This window comes from Canis aureus, chromosome 9 (assembly GCF_053574225.1).
Source record: "Canis aureus isolate CA01 chromosome 9, VMU_Caureus_v.1.0, whole genome shotgun sequence".
In the NCBI taxonomy this organism is placed as follows: Eukaryota; Metazoa; Chordata; class Mammalia; order Carnivora; family Canidae; genus Canis; species Canis aureus.
The window spans coordinates 43,071,368-43,090,086 of record NC_135619.1 but is presented as its reverse complement, the minus strand read 5'-3'; the positions used below and the strand labels follow the sequence as shown (position 1 = coordinate 43,090,086).

The 18,719-nt window shown below is 35.5% G+C and overlaps 1 protein-coding gene and 1 pseudogene across 11 annotated transcripts in view; one reads left to right on the top strand and one right to left on the bottom strand.

The window, feature by feature from the left end:
- Positions 1–18,719, bottom strand: part of FUT8 (fucosyltransferase 8) — a 301,575-nt gene that overhangs the window by 236,716 nt on the left and 46,140 nt on the right. For 9 of the 11 annotated variants that reach the window (XM_077909648.1, XM_077909645.1, XM_077909649.1 and 6 more), the window contains exon 2: positions 16,189–16,227. The exons of the other annotated variants lie outside the window; for them this stretch is intronic. The gene's annotated coding sequence lies outside the window, so the exon portion shown is untranslated. The remainder of the gene's footprint in view (positions 1–16,188; positions 16,228–18,719) is intronic. 11 annotated transcript variants of the gene reach the window in all.
- Positions 3,441–4,010, top strand: LOC144320123 (small ribosomal subunit protein uS17 pseudogene; annotated as a pseudogene).

The following is an 18,719-nucleotide window of genomic DNA, read 5'->3' as shown; positions in this document are numbered from 1 at the left end:
GTTATAAAGATATTCATGAAAGCTCTACCCCAAGTAATGTATTCTAGACCACAGACCTGTAAGATTTGAGTAAGGTTTTAAGGTATCAGTATTATTAGGGAAAAACTTCCATTATTAGATCTACTTTTAAAGCCACTCATTTACTAAAGAGTTTAAGTATTCCTTCCTCTGTAAACCCTTTCATTACCTTCTAGGCACAATTTATTATTACTCTCTGCGTGCTACTACAAAGTTTTACAGATAAGCCAATTATACTTACACTAAGCAGAGTAGGACTAAATTTCACACAACTCAACATATTTCACACATTACAGAGGGATAACCTCAAACTACCTTCAGAACACCAAATTCAGTCTTTGAGACATCATTTTATAAACAATTGTGAGTTACTGCATGAAGATCTGGTAGCTCATAATGCTAAGGAATAGGAGAAGTGTGAAGACAGGCCTCCCTGAAGTTGAGAAAACATCTGTTATCATGCTGGCCTATGATGACTTCCTACCTCATTTTTCTCAGTCCTTCTACAGAGCGAGCTTTGGTCACATATACATAAAAGCTGGGACACGTAAGGGTGAAGGGGTTACTGAAACTATCATTCCAAAATCCTGTAAAGTAGGTATCCTCTTGTCTGGCCTAACTCTTCCCTGGGCCTATCTCCAACAGTCCTTGATTTCTCCCTTGGGACAGAGAAGTGCTACAGGTATTGCTGGTTTTCAGAAAGATATCTCAAGTAATCAAATATATAAGTGGGCAAAATTTTTTAAACACCCAGATCATATTGTCACAGCAGGATGAGAATGAACCTTTTCCCCTCAGTTTCACAGACCTATCATTCCAGTAACAGAGCTCAAATCCCAGAGTCTGCACTCCTCTCTACAAGGAGGTTGGGCCCAAGATCCACTTTCTCAGCCCAAATACAGCAAGCAATCTCACCCAGACGCTTTTGATGTTGTGCACCAAACAGGATTCCTGGTTCCAAGGGAAACAACATGCCCAGGAACCAGAATTAGATGTTTTGTTTTTATTTTATGTAGGCTCCACACTGGGCTTAAACTCATGACCCTGAAATCAAGGTCTGAGCTGAGATCAAGAGTTGGATGCTTAACCAACTGAGCCACCCAGGCACCCCTAGAATTAGGCATTTTATAATGACACATTTTGGGTCTGTGGAATAACTCCCTATAGAAATACCCGAACACCTCCTACCTGTCTGACATGTGACATTTATTTTTAAACACATTTTGGAAAATATATTATTATAAAGAAAATTAGAGGACTTCCTATACTGCAACTATTGACTTACATTTCCAGCTTATCTACTAAATTGTCAGCTTTCTAAAGGCAGAGTCTTAATCATTTTGTGTCCAAACTCGTAGTAGTTGTTCATTAAATTTGTTGAAGAAAGGGCAAGAAAGCAAGACTAGGGAAAAGAAGGGAGTAAGGATAGAAAGAAATATGATGAGCACCCTTCTATACATCACTTTAAATCCCACACCAAGACAGATATTCATAAGTGATATATATTTTTTAAATCCTATCTTCCTGGAATCCCTGGGTGGCTCAGCGGTTTAGCGCCTGCCTTCAGCCAAGGGAGTGATCCTGGAGTTCCAGAATTGAGTCCCATGTTGAGCTCCCTGCATGGAGCCTGTTTCTCCCTCTGCCTGTGTGTGTGTGTGTGTGTCATGAATAAATAATAAAATCTTTTTAAAAAATAAAAAAATAAATCCTATCTTCCTTGAAAAAAAATTGCAAAGAATAAGAACAAATTCTAATTATGAAATTTTACTGCTTTCAAATAAAATGAACCCATCAATTCTGCATGATCTTTTCCTTCCCTTGGGTTTATCTACGTCTCAGTAGAAAGATGATTTTTTTTTAATAATGGTAAAATACCTTGAAGATGACAAGAGTAAAAAAAGCTAAGTAATTTATAAAACATCAGCTTAGAAAGCAAGAAGAGACATGCAGTATAGAAGGTCCTAAAACAATCCTTTGATAGCTTTTACGGGTAAGGAAGTGGTTCAGAATCATCAGACTCACTAAATGTTTCTAGAAGTTTCTACTACTACTAATTTTCCACTCAAAAGGGTAGACCCAATTTAGGCCTAAATACAACTAATAGGGTACAGGAAAAGTCAGAAGAATGCAGAGAAATCTGATAAGGAATCATGACAAAGACATCAAATGAAACCCAAATACAAAGTCAGTAAGGAAAAATTCAATTTGTAAGTACAATATAAAATATTAAATTATTTAACTATAGATAATTTATAATCTAAGTAGGAGAGTCTAGAATACCAAGTTTAACACATCTAGAAGATCATTTTAATCACCTAGTTACAAATTCCAATTTTCAGAAGAGAACAATGTGAATCACTGTGGCAATATAAGTCCTAAAGCATTGTTTTCTTTTTTTTTTTTTTAATTTTTTTTTTTTTTTTTATTTATGATAGTCACAGAGAGAGAGAGAGGCAGAGACATAGTCAGAGGGAGAAGCAGGCTCCATGCACCGGGAGCCTGATGTGGGATTCGATCCCGGGTCTCCAGGATCGCGCCCTGGGCCAAAGGCAGGCGCCAAACCGCTGCGCCACCCAGGGATCCCGCATTGTTTTCTAATCATAGAAGAAAAAAAATACATTTTCAAGATCCAACAAAAGTTAATTAGCACTGAGGGCGAAAAGATAAAATACTCCTTAGAAAAAGAAGAGAGAAAAAAAAAAAGAGACTGAAACTCCTGAAAACCCAGGTAAGGAAATGCACAAACATAATAAAGCTAAATAAAAGAGTGCCTGGCTGACTCAGTCAATAGAGCATGCAACTCTTGATCGCAGGGTTGTAAGTTCAAGCCCCATGTTGGGCACAGAGCCTACTTAATTAAAGAAGAAAAGAAAGAAAGGAAAGGGAAGGAAAGGGAAGGAAGGGAAAGGAAGGGAAAGGAAGGGAAAGGAAGGGAAAGGAAGGGAAAGGAAAGGAAAGGAAAGGAAAGGAAAGGAAAGGAAAGGAAAGGAAAGGAAAGGAAAGGAAAGGAAAGGAAAGGAAAGGAAGAAAAGAAAAAAGAAAAGAAAAGAAAAGAAAAGAAAAAGAAAGAAAGAAAGAAAGAAAGAAAGAAAGAAAGAAAGAAAGAAAGACTAAATCAAAAGAAATAGAAAAGCTAAATGCACAGTGTATCAATCACAGTGATAACAGAGTAACAGTCTCACCAACCTAACAGTACTGCACTCATGAAAAAACATTATTATTAAAAGCACAATGATACAGAATCAGAAAACAGACTACTAATTACATAAAGCACAAATTTAAAAAGAAATTATGATCACAACTATGTCAAAAAAAATCTATCTATGAAAAAGAACTAGAAGGCACATATACTCACACATGGTAACTATGGTCATGTTAAACTGTGGGATTAAGGATGATTCTCTTATTTTAACAAACCAGCTGCCTGGCCTTTTTCCAGGCGGCCGGGAAGATGGCAGACATTCAGACCAAGCGTGCCTACCAAAAGCAGCCAACCATCTTTCAAAATAAGAAGAGGTTCCTGCTTGGAGAAACTGGCAAGGAGAAGCTCCCGCAGTACTACAAAAACATCGGTCTGGGCTTCAAGACGCCCAAGGAGGCCATTGAGGGCACCTATATTGACAAGAAATACCCCTTTACTGGCAATGTCTCCATCCAAGGGCGGATTTTGTCTGGTGTGGTGACCAAAATGAAGATGCAGAGGACTATTGTCATCCGCCAAGACTCCTCCACTACATCCGAAAGTACAACTGCTTTGAGAAACGCCACAAGAACATGTCGGTGCACTTGTCTCCTTGCTTCAGGGATGTCCAGATTGGCGACATTGTCACAATGGGTGAGTGCCGGCCCTGGAGCAAGACTGTGCATTTCAACATGCTCAAAGTCACAAAAGCTGCTGGCACAAAGAAGCAGTTCCAGAAGTTCTGAGACAAGACTTCTGTCTACACCCCTGAAGAAAATAAAACTATTTTCCCAGTCAAAAAAAAAAAAAAAAAAAAGTTGCCTGAATTGCCTATAACATAGTGATTTTTTAATGTAACATTTTTTCAAAAGAAAATAAATTACACTTTACATATAATTACACCAATTTCTCTTTTCATACTTCCACCGAGATACCGAAGCACTAAATTCAAGATACCTAAGCACTAAAATCATGACATACATTAAGTTTTTTTACATCACATAAAATATAAGGATTAACATTATTACTCTATTCTCTGCTCATAAAAATAATTAGTAACAGTGTACTAATTAAATTAAGACACCCAATCTGAATGAGCCATCCAATTAATTCTATATATCCGAAGCATCAGCACAAGGTTTTAATAATCATCAGAATCATCAGTTATCCTAAGTACAAATTAGTGAAACTTGACATTACCCTACATGTTTAAGAGTATAAAAATGAAACTATCAACATAGGAAACAAAGGTTGCCATTGTCCAGAAATAGTAACTGGGCTAAGAATGAGTCATTTCACCAATAACAAGAATCAGCCCTAAAATCATTTTCCCTCTGAAAAAGTTCTTTACTTATTTTTACAGATTAGAATACACTACCTCAAACTATGCAAACCTAAAGCCAGAAAGCAAATTCCAAAATACTGTCAAATCAGACAGAAGGTATCATACCAAGTTTTACCATTACAAAATTGCCAAAAAGAGTCAAAAGTAATCATCATTCATGTCCAACATGTAATGAGCCGGAAGGGAAGGGAAGGGAAGGGAAGGGAAGGGAAGGGAAGGGAAGGGAAGGGAAGGGGAATAGACCAACATGGAAAACAAAAAAAGAAAGAAAGAAAATCAACACCTCTTCTTAGAGCCATCAGAGAATTGAGCTCTGAGGGCAAACTGCTACCCTGAATACTAGAGAGACAAACAGGCAGATGCAGACAGAAAATCAGTGTGGGAGATATAGAAGCCCAGAAACATAATAAGCCCTCAGCTGGAGCCAGTATCAATAAGAATACTTTAACAGTAATAGACAATTTGCTGGAGGCTCTGTGTCAACTAGCTTGGAACGAAAAATGGAGAGAGAATCCAGTCTTTGAGAGGTCCCCATGCTTTCCTGACTTTTTACATCCAAAAACCCTATCAGGTTCTCACTGGGAGGATCTGAGAAAACTTGGTTTCTGGAAGGGGCAAGGGAAAAGTAACCACCTTGAAATATGCCCAGAATTCTCTGTTCTTTACAAGGCCTGCCTGAAAAGAAAACTATTTAATAAAGCCTAACAAACTAGAATTTTATACAGCCTAACCAACCAGAGTTTTACAGAATCTAACCAAACTGAGGGAATGGAAACATCCAACTCCAACTCCTCTGTCCTTCAACATGGGGTAACAGAGAACCAAATCAGGCTCACTAAAACACTGGGACCTAATACCATCCCTTACCACCACATTACATCATTATAAATAAATGAACTGCAAGCCTCAGATCCTATTAAAGGATTTTCTACAAAACCCAGAAACAACTGAGCAGACAAAAACAAAAACACTAAAAATTTTAGTTTCTGACACCACTGATTCAGAATATAGTAAACAGCCTAACTCATGGCCAGATAAACATAAAACCTCACACTAAAGGCCTATTTAACTTCAGTTTGTTTTACCTAACATATCTGGCTGACACCAAATATTACAAAACACTGTAAAAACAAAAACTATAATCTGAAGACACAAAGCAAGCTTCAAAACCAGACTCAGGTACAGCAGAGGTTATCACTGAATTTTAAAATAGCTAAGGTAAATACACTAAGGGCACTAATGGACAGACCCATTGAGGCACCTCTTTTTTAACATATTTTTTAACGTATTTTATTTCAAGTATTGCTACAGTGTTACTGCAAATGTTATATTCTAATATGTCTTCCAAAATTTAAATAAAAGAAATCACCTTTGTTGGAGTATCTAGTGATCCTCTCTGAATCACCCAAATACCCACCCTGAAAACAGGGGCCTGGGAAAACTTGTCTGTTATTGACGAGCTATATGTCGGTAGATCCTTAAGTTCAAGCATTCCAGGGTTTCCCTATAAGATGGGTTTAAAACTGGACTGTATGGAATAAACCAAAAATCCATTTTCTTCCACTTCAGTCACTTTCGTGCAAATCCAAAGATGTTGGTTCAACTGACATTTATACCTACCACCAATACATAGACATTATTAATTTGTATCTTGAAAAAGCGTAGACAGAACCACAGGTGGTTTTAGTTAAGTATTACCAAAAAATTTCCTCTTAAGTATCCACAGTATGTCTATGAAGTAATCATTATGTATTTTCAATATTATTCAAAGGAAGAATTCAAACAATAGTGCAGTGAGCTATTCAAAAATATAAGGAAAATCCAATGGAAGAAGAACTCAGCACCATGCTTCGCCTCACTAGACTATTATCACTCTATTAAGAATGTTTCTCAGATCCCTTGACTGAAGGAGTATTATTATAGACAAATGTAGGCAATGAAGGGAGAGCTACTCTCTCATCCTCACTTCAGAAAAGGTTATTTCATTTTCTGAACTCAGCTGAAAAAGAACAGCAACAACACATTTTTTTAACTTCAAGTGAATTAACTAACCTGAAGAATGTCTCCACTCCAAATATACTATTCGAATTGAAAAACAAAATATGGTTAAGTCAGAGAGATCAAGACTAACGCCATGTTTACCTAACATCTTCATGACTGATCTTCACCCAAGTAAATAAAACATAAATAAGACTACATTCACAAGTCAGAATCTATCATACCAGCACTTAAAGCATTCTCTATTTCATTTTTTTGTCACTCTAACAAAACTACTATCAATATAGTATATAGCAGACACTCAACAATTACCAAACTTCAGAATCTGAAACCTAGAAAGGCCCTTACAGATCATTTGGTCCATTCCTCTTCCATTTTACTTATTGAGAAACTACTACCTTGAGAAGACAGTAACTTTCTCAAGCTAGTTAATAGTAGAGTACAAACTAGATCTAAGGCAACTTGATTTCTATACTGGTATTCTTTCCACTACATCATCCTGTTGCCAAGAACTCTGAAGAGCCTGTGATTTTATCCTACATGCTAGCTAAGCAATCAGCCTGCCACAGTCATGGATACTGAGAAACATCATCATCTAGCCACACACAACTGAGATACTGAAGACTGAAACCACATACTTCCTTGTATCCTTGCACTGGGTTGAATACTGTCCCCCTAAAATACATTAACTGTCAACATGACCTTACTTGGAAATAGGGTCTTTGCAGATATAATCAAGGTAGCATGAGTTTACAGTGGATTAAGGTGAGCCCTAATCTAGTGACTAGCGTCCTTATAAGAAGAGGGAAACTTGGATACAGATACAGAGGGAAGACCACCATATGAAGATGGAGGTAGAGATTAGAATTATATTGCCACAAACCAAAAAACACTAAGGACTGCTTGTAAACACCAGAAGTTAGAAGAGAGAAGAAAGAATTCTTCCCTAGAGCCTATAATTTTAAGCAAGAAGTATGTGATTTATTATAGCAACCCTAAGAAGCTAATATACCTACACACACATCTTCTGGTATATAATAACAAGATTTGGGGACACCTGGGTGGCTCAGCAGTTGAGCGCCCGCCTTCTGCCCAGAGCGTGATCCTGTAGTCCCTGGATTGAGTCCCATATTGGGCTCCCTGCATGGAGCCTGCTTCTCCCTCTGCCTATGTCTCTGCCTCTGTCTGTCTCTCATGAATAAATAAATAAAATCTTAAAAAAAAAAAAAAAACACAAGACTTATTACTCCAATGTCCTCATTAGCATAATTCTACTATTCCAGGAGATTCTTGCATAAATATAAATTTGATTGTTCATTACAGAAGCTTCAGGAAAGACCCATCAACTCTTCAATAGGAAGCATCAACAATTTTCAAATCCTTGCCTTTCTGTTTCCACCAATTCTAAACTATTACAATATTCAATTCTAAGCAAGCCCCATCACCACCACTTAAGACTCAAACCAAACTTCAAATTCTCAAATTTTGACCTTGGCTTTGCCCTTCTAAGATACCACAAGGCTTTTTTAAGGTGGTATTCTCCTTCACAGCAATAAGCAATAAACTCAGCTTTATTTTATCAATAGGTTGTGTTAGTGATATTGGCAAGTCAGCATAAGATAATCCTAACAGAAGTTATGACACTCCTGGGTCAGAGACAAAGAATAGTTTAGTACTCAAAATAATAGCAGTAGCCAGAGTATCATCATTTGCACTGGTTCCCCAAGCTCTAATTCTTAAAAGGCAACACAAGGTGAGCCAGTGATGCCTGCATACACAGTAGGTTGCATTACAGGAAAAGAAAATTGAGCTTACTTATGAAACCCTACTCTGGTTTACAAGCAAATGTGCCCTATCTTTTCCCTAAAGGGATTATCTTGAGTATCCTGGACAGCACAGAAATCTGTAACCTGTCCTTAGGAAAACACTGTTTCTATCTTCATAGGCTGTTTGCTATACAAATTTCCTTGAAAAGACAGCCCCAAACAAAAGCTATCAATGCTTCTGCTCAGAATATGGGCAGAAACACAAAAGATTCATGCAGAAAAAAGGAAAAAAAAAAGATTCATGCAGAATTACCTTCAAATAGGTGTCTCCCTTTGTCCTAAAGGGCTAGAAATTCTTAGGAAATCAGAATGAAATTAGCATAATACAATGAATAGAAGATTTACAAGAGAAAAAATTAGAGCAAAGAGGTGAACTTTCTGTATAACTACAATCACAAGAGTCACAATCTCTTTATATGTCTATATATCAAATATCCAAAAGTAAATACTTATATGTTATTTTAAAATGTCACATTTCTAAAATAGTATCTTGAACAAGTTTTTTGTTTGTTTGGTTGGTTGTTTTTTTGTTTTTTTGTTTTTTTTTTTGCTAATATTCTAGGCTTGGTAGTGCTCATGAGAAAAAAGGAAACTGGTAGTTCTAAACTTTGCTAATTATACCTATAAACATGTTTATTAGTGAAATCCAGAGCAGAATATAATACATTATTTTAGGGTGCTTAGGGTTTAAATAAAAAAAACTAAGGTCCATACTTAAGTAAAGTATTTGTGAAACTAGAGGTCTCATTTAAATTTTATAGTTTTAAATTAATCTACATAAAAGTGTTTTGAGATAGTTTAAAAAATTATTTGTTAGACTTCTCTAGCTATATTTAAACATCAGCATTTTTTATGCATCTGTTTGAAAACTGAGATCATATCTCATACCATTTCAATAGTGACCTGTTCTAACTTAAAGTCAAATGAAAAAGAAATTAAAAACTGAGTTGTGTAAGCAATTTTAAATTGAGCAATTTAACAAAGCTGGAGGTATCACAATTCAGATTTCACACTATCCTACAAAACTGCAGTTTACAAATCAAAACAATATGGTACTGGCCCAAAAAGAGATACATCAATGGAACAGAATGGAGAGCCCAGAAATAAACATATGCTTAAATGGTCAATTAATCTATGACAAAGGAGGCAAGATAGGCAATGGGGAAAAGATCCTCTCTTCAATAAATGGTGTTGGGAAAACTAGACAGTGGCTTGCAAAAAAAAAAAAAGAAGAAACTACATCACTTTCTTACACCATACACAAAAAATAAACTCAAAATGGATTAAAGATCTCAATGTAATACCTGAAATCATAAAACTTAAGAAAGAAAAAAATAGGCAATGATCTCTTGGACATTGATCTTAGTGATATTTTTCTGGATAGGTCTCCCCAGGCAAGTAAAACAAAAGCAAAAATAAACAATTGGGATTACATCAAACCAAAAAGCTTTTGCACAGAGGGAAAATAGAAGAAAAAGAAAAAGAAAAAGAAAAAGAAAAAGAAAAAGAAAAAGAAAAAGAAAAAGAAAAAGAAAAAGAAAAAGAAAAAGAAAAAGAAAAAGAAAGAAAGAAAAAGAAAGAAAGAAAGAAAGAAAGAAAGAAAGAAAGAAAGAAAGAAAGAAAAACTATCAACAAAATGAAAAAGCAGAATGAGAGAAGATACTTACAAATGAAAAATCTAATAAGGGGCTAATACCAAAACATATAAAGAACTCATACAACTCAACACCAAAAAAAAAAAATCCAATTAAAAAATGGGCAGAAGACCTCAAAGAATATATACACAGTCAACAGAAACATTAATATCACTAGTCATCAGAGAAATGCAAATCAAAATCACATTGAGATACCACCTTATACCAGTCAGAATAGAATGGCTAGTATCAAAAAAAAAAAAAAAAAGAAAAAGAAAGAAAGAAATAACAGGTGTTGACAAGGATATGGAGAAAAGGGAACCCTTGTGCCTGTTGGTGGAATTGTAAATTGGTACAGCCACTATGAAAAACAATATGGAGTTTTCTCAAAAAATTAAAATAGAAATACCATACAACACAGCAATTCCACTTTTTGGGTATTTATCCATAAAAAACAAACACTCTAATTTGAAAAGATACATGCACCCATATGTTTACTGCAGCATTAGCCAAGATATGGAAGTAACATAAATGTCCACTGACAGATGAATGGATAAAGATAATGAATATTACTCAGCCATTAAAAAATAATGAAATCTTGCCATTCATGAAACGGATGGAGAGTACTATGCTAAGTGAAATGAGTCAAATGGAAAAAGACAAGTACCATATGATTTCACTCATATACAGAATCTAAAAAACAAAACAGACAAAAGAAACAAGACTCATAAAAACAGAACAAACTGGTAGTTGCCAGAGAGGTAGGGGGATAGACAAAATAGATGAAGGGGATTAAGAGGTACAAATTTTCAGTTATAAAATAAATAAGTCACAGGATGGGGAATGCAGTCAGTAATATTGTCATACATTTGTATGGTGAAAGAAAATAATCACATTTACTGTAGTAACCATTACATAACATATAATTGTTGAATCATTACGCTGTACATATAAAACTAATATGTCTCATGGGATGCCTGGGTGGCTCAGCAGTTGAGTGTCTGCCCTTGGCTCAGGGCGTGATCCCGGAGTTCCGGAATCAAGTCCCACATCGAGCCTCCTGCATGGAGCCTGCTTCTCCCTCTGCCTATGTCTCTGCCTCTCTCTGTGTCACTCATGAATAAATAAATAAATCTTTAAAAGAATAATAATAATAATATAATGTTTCAGGTTCACACTGAGCATGGAGTCTGCTTAAGATTCTCCCTCTCCCTCCACCCTGCCCTTTACTTGTGAGTGTGCATGCACATGTGTTCTCTCTCTCTCTCTCAAAGAAAAAAAAAAACTTTAAAAAAAATTAATACTATGCTCTTTGGCAAATGGAATTTGTGTTCCCACATGCTAGCTGTCCATCCCTTTCCTAATATTTGGTTTTCAGTTATGTCTTTGATGCTGTATTAAAAAGTTATGCCAGATAACTTATATAATTAATACGACATGAAAAGAATAGCTCAAATCTGAAGAAATCATGACTTCTGAGCATGTGTTGCATTTACCCAATGACCAAAAAACTGCTCTCTCGGGAACATCTTTAAAATGCTGAGACTCTGCCTAAAATGTTTTGCTTATTTTGGAGATGTTCCCTGAGAACACAATAAAGCGTACCCTTATATCTATAGAGATACTATGAAAGTCATGTAACTTATCTAAAACATTCAGAAACAACAGAACAGTTCAAAGTTGCAGACTCTTTTAGTCTCTAGCCTGAGGAGCTGGAATCTAAAGCAACATTCTCTGAGTCAGAGTATATGTTGCTCAAGATGTCTTTATTTCTGTAGCACATAAAGAATTAGATAATCCTTATAAATAATCAATAGCCTTTTTGAGATCACAACATAGCTAATTGTGTATGTTCACAACTTCCCCAAGGCAAAAGTACAGTTTCCATCACTTTCAACCCAAATATTCCTTCAAGAAAGTTAAAATTGACTTTCCATGCCCAACCTTTGCCATCTTTAAGGATAAGTATGATCTTTAACATAAGAGAATTACTTGACTTTTCTAAATAGGTAGGTTTCAAAGCTACCATAAGAAGGTTAACTATACAGACCTATCTACACATTACTGATCTGGTACTATATTAAAGAAAGCAATGTGATTTTTCAATAGTCAGGAAACGCCACAAGATTCAATATTCCCCATTTCTAACAATTTTGTATCACCTCCCTTTACATACTCAAATTAACCATAAATTGCAGGTCTCTTCTCCTACCCACAAGATCTGTTTAAAAATTTTTTTGGTTATGTATTTTTTAAAATTTTTTTTAAGATTTTATTTATTTATTCATGAGAGCCAAAGAGAGAGAGAGAGAGAGAGAGAGAGAGGCAGAGACACAGGCAGAGGGAGAAGCAGGTTCCATGCAGGGAGCCCGATGTGGGACTCGATCCCAGGTCTCCAGGATCACACCCCAGGCTGCAGGCAGCACTAAACCGCTGCGCCACCAGGGCTGCCCTTGGTTATGTATTAATGCCATTTTTTAAAAGAAATGCAACTCCAACCCGAAAAAACAATAGTAAAATCATTGTGATCTTTTTAATAATGACAAATAACATTCTATTAATAAATTATATTAATAAAACACTAAGGATAATTCTACTGATAAATATTCTATTAATGGAATGATATTTTTTAAATGTGTAACTGCATGTTAAAAGGATTACACACCATCACCAAGTGGGATTTACTCCTGGAATGCAAGGATTATTAGACATGAAAATTCATCAGTGTAATATGCTACATCAACAAAATGAAAAACCCATATGATCATCTCAATTGATGTAAAAAAAAAAGCATTTGAAAAAATTCAATACCCTCTCATGATGGAACAGAAGGAAATTACCTCAATATAAGTCATATGTGAAAAACCCCCAGCAAATATCATACTCAATGGTGAAAGACTGAAAGCTATTCCTCTAAGATCAGGAACAAGGAAAGGAAGCCCACTTGCCCTGCTTCTTTTCAATACAGTACTGGAAGCTCTAGCCAGAGCAACTCGGCAAGGAAAAAAAAAATACAAGGCATCCAAATTGAAAAGAACAAAGTAAAATTATCTATTTGCAGATAATATGATCTTCTATGTAAGAAAACCCTAAAGACTCCACAAAAAAGGTCTTAGTACTAATAAATTAATTCAGCTAAGTAGCAGGATATAAAATCAACATACATACAAAAACAAACTGCATTTCTACACACAACAAACAATCTGAAAAGACAATTACAAAAGAATTCCATTCACAATAGCATCAAAAAGAAAATAATTATAAATTAACTTAACCAAAAAGGCAAAAGACTTTACAATGAAAACTACAAAACATTGATGAAAGAAATTAAAGAAGACATAAATAAATGGAACCACATCCCATGTTAGTAACACTGGAAGACTTAATATAGTTAAAATGTCATACTAGCCAAACAGATCAACAGATTCAATGCAACAAAACCCTAATCACATTTTTTGCTGTATAGGAAAATCCACCCTAAAATTCACATGAAATCTCAAGGGACCCCAAAGAGCCAAAACAATCTTGAAAAAGAACAGGAAAACCAGAGGGCTCACACTTCCTGATTTCAAATTTTACTATAAAACTACAGTAACATAAACAGTGTGGTGCTGGGGCACCTGAGTGGCTCAGTTATGATTAAATATCTGCCTTCAGCTCAGGTCATGATCCCAGGGTCCTGGGATCCAGCCCTGCCTTGGGTTCGCTGCTACTCCCTCTCCCTCTGCCCCTCCCTCCCACTTGTGTGAGGGGTATGAATACAGTCTCTCTCTCTCTCTCAAATAAATGAATAAAATCTTTAAAAACAAACAAAAAACAACAACAACGAAAAAAAATAGTGCGGTATTGCCACAAAAACAGACCTATGGACCAATGGAATAGGGAGCCTAGAAACAAACTTTCACATATATGATCAAGTGATTTTTGACAAGAGTGCCAATAACCTTCAAAGGGAAAAAAGAACAGTCTTTTCAATAAGTGGTCCTAGGAAAACTGAATATCCACACAAAAGAATGAAAACTGAATTCTTACCTAATATATACACAAAAATTAACTCAAAGTAGATCAAGTATCTAATGTAGGACCTAAAATAATAAAACTCTTAGAAGAAAACATAGGACAAAAGCCTCATGACACTTAATTTACCAATGATTTCTTAGGTATGACACTAAAGACAGAGCAAGAAAAAGAAAGGAAAAATAGACAAACTCAACTTCATGAAAAACTTTTGTGCATCAAAAGATAACACCCACAGAGTGAAAAAGCAACACAGAGACTGGGAGAAAATATTTGTAAATCATATATCGGATAAGGATTATCCAGAATATATAAAGAACTCCTAAGCCTCAACAACAAAAAACAACCCAATTCAAAATTGGAAAAAAAGACATAAATAGATATTGTTCCAAAAAAGATATACAAATGGCCAATAAGCCCATAAAAAGATGTTCATTGGCACCAATCATTAGGGAAATGCAAATCAAAAGTACAAAAAAAAAAAAAAAAAACACAACTACAATTTCATACCCGTTAAGATGGCTACTGTCAAAAAATAGAAAATAACAATTGTTGGCAAGGAGGTAGAGAAACTGAAACCTTTGTGCACTGCTGATGAGACTATAAAATGGTATAGCCACTGTGGAAAAAAGTATGGTGGTTCCTCAAAAAATTAAAAATAGAATTACCATATAATCTAGCAATTCCATTTCTGAATATATACTCAAAAGAACTGAAAATGAGCTGTTGAAGAAATATTTTACATTCATGTTCATAGCCACATTATTCACAATAGCTAAACTATGGAAGCAACCTATACCCAACAAACAGTAAGTATATAAATAAGCAAAATGAGGTGTGTGTGTGTGTGTGTGTGTATACATATATATATGGAATAGATATATGGAATATACAATGGAATATTATTCAGCCTTAAAAAGAAAGGAAATCTTGTGCTATGCTACAACATGGATGGACCTCAAGGACATTATGCTAAGTGAAATAACCCAGTCACAAAAAGATAAATGCTATGTATTACTCCTCTCATATGAACTGCTTAGAGTCAAATTCATAAAGATAGAAAGTACAATATACTGCTTGCCAGGAGTTGGAGGGAATAGAGAATGGGTTGTTATTGTTTAATAGGTATACAGTTGAATTTTACAAGATGAAAAGAGTTACAGGAAGGGATGGTATCACTGCATTACAATGTGAATGTACTTAATACCACTGAACTGTACACTTAAAAATGGCTAAGATGGTAAATTTTATGTTACGTATTTTGTTTTATAAATATTGTTATATAGAAGTATTTTATCACCAAAAAAGAAAAAAAAAAGAAAAAAAGTATGACTGAAATAATCACCAAAAACTAGAAACTCCCCAAATGTCCATCAAGTGGTGAATAGATAAACTATGGTATATCCCCATATGGTAGAACACAGCTCAGCAATAAAAAGAAGAACAAATTACTAGTACATATAACATGAATGAATCCAAATGCATTATGCTAAATGAAAGAAGCTAGACTTTAAATGCTACATACTAAATGATTCTATTTAAATGACATAACAGAAAGGAAGACTATAGGAACAAAAAACAGATCAGCGGTTGCTAGGAGTTGAGATGAGGGAGAAGTTGACTACAAAGAGACAACATGAATGAATTTAGGGATGAATATACATTTGTCAAAATCCATAGACTGAACACTAAAAACAAATAATAATTTTGATATACAACTAAAATCTGGATAAAAATCAAACCTTTAAGTCAGCTACAAAAATGTCAAAAAATTCTAAAAGGAGTTATTTATTTTTGACACCAAAAGTACAATATGCCATATTCAGCCACAACTTGTTTTATCCAGCCCCTTAAAGTCTACTTTAATTATTAAACCAGAAGTAAAACACTTTTTTTATTTTATGCACTACAGAGTATACATAGTAGGTAGTGTGAAAAAATCTGTTACTTAATACATAATTCAATAGAGTTCATTCAATAGAGTTCAGAGTGATTTGGTCTTTCCTATTCACCACCATATACATACATAGCTTTAAACACAAAATTATCCACTGCTCAAGATATTAACTTATAATTGGAACAGGGAAGTGCTATCCACAAAATATATTAACCTGAATTTGTTTAGTTAATCAATAAAGGCAACAGAACACTTTATCTTGAAAAACATACCATCTGGGTCATGGGTGCTCTCTTAGCAAAAGCAGCAACCTGGAACAACAAACAAACGAACAAATAAAATTCAGCCCTACTCAAAGTTCAGTTAGAAATTCTTCAATTATTATTGCGATTTAAAAGATTCCTTTTTTCCCCTTATAGTACGTCATAACACGTAAAACAGAGGCAGACAGAGAATTAGGCTTCCTACTAAGCAGGGAGCCTAACTCAGGGCTTGATCCCAAGACTCCAGGATCATGACCCAAACCAAAGGCAGACATTTAACTGACTCAGCCACCTAAGTGCCCCCATGTAAAACTTCTATATGTTCACTTCTGTAAGTAGTGTTTTTCAAATCCCGATAAAGAATGGGTTTTTACTTTATTGCAATCAAACACAGTAACAGTGTCTTAATTAATTAGCTTCATAGTTTATCTTAAAATAAGTCAGCATCCATAAAACTTACTTAGTGAACACAAAATTCTTTAATTTTTCTACTTTTTAACATATAGGGCAATCAGAATTGTCTCTCTCTTCAGACTATTGCAAAAAATCTGCTACATTCCTCACACCCCAATCAGCTCTACAGGCCTAATTTCTGACTATCTTCTTTTTTTTTTTTTTAATTTTATTTATTTATTCATGAGAGACACAGGAGAGAGAGGCAGAGACACAGGCACAGGCAGAGGGAGAAGCAGGCTCCATGCAGGGAGCCCAACGTGGGACTCGATCCTGGGTCTCCAGGATCATGCCCTGGACCGAAGGCAACACTAAACCACTAAGCCACCTGGGCTGCCCTACAGAGAATTCCATTCAAGCCAATTTAATTTGCTTGTTTTCTACAGAATAATTTTGTCAGTCTCAGCTATCACCCTGCAACACACCATTCCTTCTTTTCAGAACAGGGACTTTTCCTCCCTTATCCTCTTACTGAATCAATGTATATCCATCAATGTTCTCAAAATCCAGCCCCTCCATTTCGCCCTGAAAGCTGACATAATCACTCTGTACTCCATTAATCTTTGCTAGAATATATTGTTGCCTTATACATGTGATATCTCATATGATCTTCTAATAAGGAATTCTATCTCCTATTTATTTTACCTCGCTCATATCTACTACTATGTTTGACATATAGAAAGTTAATGATATGACTGACAAGTGAACAGTCTTAATAAAGATTCCACATCAACAAAAAATCTAATCATGAAACGGGCAGAAGACATGAACAGAAATTTCACAGAGGAAGACACAGACATGACCAACAAGCATATGAGAAAATCCTTTGCATCACTTGCCATCAGGGAAATACAAATCAAAACCACAATGAGATACCACCTCACACCAGTAAGAATGGCAAAAAATCAACAAGACAGGAAACAACAAATGTTGGAGAAGATGTGGAGTAGGGGGAACCCTCTGGCACTGTTGGTGGGAATGCAAACTGGTACAGCCATTCTGGAAAACAGTGTGGAGGTTCCTCAAGAAGTTAAATTGTACTACTGGGTATTTACCCCAAAGATACAGATGTAGTGAACTCTGGGACACCAGCACCCCAATGTTCATAGCAGCAATGTCCACAACAGCCAAACTGTGGAACGTGCCACGATGTCCTTCAACAGATGAATGGATAAAGAAGATGCCGTATATATACACACTATACACACACACACACACACAATGGAATAGTACTCAGCCATCAGAAAGGACAAATACCCACCATTTGCTTCAACATGAATGGAACTGGAGGGTATTAACCTGAGTGAAATAAGTCAATTGGAGAAGGACAATCATCATATGGTTTCACTCATATGTGGATTATACAAAATAGTGAAAGAGATTATAAGGGAAAGGAGGAAAACTGAGTGGGAAAAATTAGAGAGGGAGATAAACCATGAGAGACTCCTAACTCTGGGAAACAAAGGGTTGTGGATGGAGAGGTAGGCGGGGAGTTGGGGTAACTGAGTGATGGACACTGAGAAAGGCACTTGATGGGATGAGCACTGGGTGTTATACTATATGTTGGCAAACTGAACTTAAATAAAACAAATGTAAAAAATAAATAAAGATTCACAAACCAAATGTTCACTGAGTATGTATGTGCAAGTCCCTAAATACAAAAACCCAAGAATAATATAGCGACACAATACGTTCTTTAGAAATATGGTTTTTTTGGCAATTACTTTACTAATGTTACAATGTGAGATTTAGGATCTCACATGAGATCAGTGAGATCAGAGAGAAGCAGTCTTTCTCCAATGACATCAAAGCCTACTGAAACCAATTTTTGGTAATTAGGAACAATACTGAAGGTATCATCACCCACTCCAACTCCTCTAAGCATAAAGGTAACCCAATTATTTTCATTTTAAATTCCAAAAGTCAAAAGTCTATTATGAGGCAGTACAGTTTATTAGTAAGAACATTCAATAAACTCTAAGCTAAAAACAATAAGTACATTTGTATAGTGCATTTCTATTGACATTATCTTATCTGCTAGATCTGGTTGAAAAAGACAAACCAGGGGTGCCTGGATGGCTCAGCAG